Source organism: Capsicum annuum, chromosome 10 (genome assembly GCF_002878395.1).
Source record: "Capsicum annuum cultivar UCD-10X-F1 chromosome 10, UCD10Xv1.1, whole genome shotgun sequence".
NCBI classification, from domain to species: domain Eukaryota; kingdom Viridiplantae; phylum Streptophyta; class Magnoliopsida; order Solanales; family Solanaceae; genus Capsicum; species Capsicum annuum.
The window spans coordinates 177,859,600-177,861,870 of NC_061120.1; positions in this window are offsets into that span (position 1 = coordinate 177,859,600).

Consider the following 2,271-nt stretch of genomic DNA (forward strand, 5'->3'; position numbering starts at 1 on the left):
TTGCATTCGAACAAAACCCAAACCTACTCTAGATGTATCACAGTACACAACAAACCCATCTAAACCATCTGGTAATGTCAAAACTGAGGTTGTAGTGAGTTGAGTCTTCAATTCCTGAAAACTCTTATCATAAGAATCTAACCACTGATACTTAACTTTCTTCTGAGTCAATCAGGACATGGGGGATGCAATAGACGAAAAACCTTCAACAAACCATCTGTAATAGCTAGCTAAACCCAAGAAACTCCTAATATCTAATGGAGAAAGATATCTAGGCTAGTTTCTCACCACCTAAGTCTTTTGAGGATCAACTCTAATGCCATCATCAAAAATAATATGACTAAGAAATGCTACTGACCTTAGACAAAATTTGTACTTACTGAATTTGGCGAATAATTGATGGGCTCTGAGAGTCTGAAGAATAATTCTAAGGTGATCTATGTGATCATTCTTGCTATGGGAATAGACAAGAATGTCATCGATGAAGACTATAATGAACATGTCCAAGTGTTGCTTAAATACACGATTTATTAAGTCTATGAAGGTTGTTGGGGAATTTGTGAGACAAAAGAACAAGACTAGAAACTTAAAGTAACCATACCGGGTTTAGAAAGTTGTTTTTGAAATGTCACATTCTTTGACTCTGAGCTAATGATAACCTGATCTGGGGTCTATCTTAGAAAAGTAACTGGCACCCTAAAGTTGGTAAAACAAGTCATTGATTCTAGGAAGTGGGTATTTGTTCTTGACTGTAACTTTGTTCAACTGATGATAGTCTATACACATTTTGAGTGAACCATTTTTCTTATGCATAAATAAGGGTGGTGTACCCCACGGGGAATCGATGGGTCTGATGAACCCCTTGACTAAAAGGTCCTTTAACTGTTATTTTAACTGTCTGAGTTTAGCTGGAGCTATTCTATATGGAAGAATAGATATAGGCTGAGTATCTGAAAGAAGGTCTATTCCGAAGTAGATTTTCCTTTCGAGAGAATCTTTAGAAAGATCCTCGAAAAATACATCTGAGAATTCATTTAAAACTGGAACTGAATCAAGACTAGGAGTCTCTGAACTAGAGTCTTTGACTCGCATAAGATGATTGACACACCCCTTGGATATCATTTTTCTCGCTCTAAGGTTTGAAACCAACTGACCCTTAATCGCTATAGTACTACTCCTCCATTCAAATACTGGTTCATTTGGAAACTAAAAATGGACAACTTTGCTTCTATAGTCAACTGAGGCATAGCATGAATAAAGATAAACCATGCTGAGAATGACATCAAAATCTGTCATCTCTAACTCTACTAAGTTTGCTAAAGTGACTTTCTGAGATATCATAATCGAATAGTTCCTGTATACCCATCGGGCTACGATAGGCTAACCCACTGAGGTAGATACTGAGAAAGGTTATATTATGATTTTTGGTTTGACTTTAAAGTTGACTTCTATGTAGGGATTTACAAAAGACAGAGAATCTCCTGGATCTAATAAGGCATAAATATATAAATAAAAGATCTGTAATGTACCAGTGACTATATCAGGAGAAATTTCCTGATCTTGTTGGGACTGAAGTGCATAAAGCCTGTTTGGGCGTTGCCTACTAGTGGCACTGGAAGTAGCACCCTGCTGATTTGGGCGATCGGACTTTGCTGGGGGATGATTGAACTGACCCTGTGAACCTGATCGAGGACAATCTATAATTCTATGGCCTAGCGTGCCACACCCGAAAAAATATCACTACTAGCTCTGTAGATACCCTGATGGTTTCTGCAATATTTCTGGCCAAGAGGATTTGTTCAAGCACTGCTGACACTACCCTGAGACTAAGAGCCAGGCACCCTATCTTTGTTGCTATTCTGAACTTAGGTACTGGAGCACTGGCTGGGGACGAAGCTGGAACCGAAGCTTTCGGGTGAAACTAAGAATGATTACCGCCCTCTAGCTTAGGATGAGTGAAATTTAAGCTACCAGTTCTAGCTCTCTTATATTCCCTCTCTCTCTTTCTTTCTCTCTTCTTATTCATAGCCTCTTCTACCTATTGGGCATGGACCATTAGCCTGAATATGTCTATCTCTTAATTAACATCACAGTTCTGCACACCTCAACCATACTCTCTGATAACCCAGACATGAACTTGCTCATCCTGTACCTATTGTCTACTACTACATAGGGAACATACTTGGCTAACTGAGTAAACTTGAGAAAATAATATTTCACACTCATGTTTCCTTGCCTGAGATTGATGAACTCTAAAACCTTGGCTTCCCT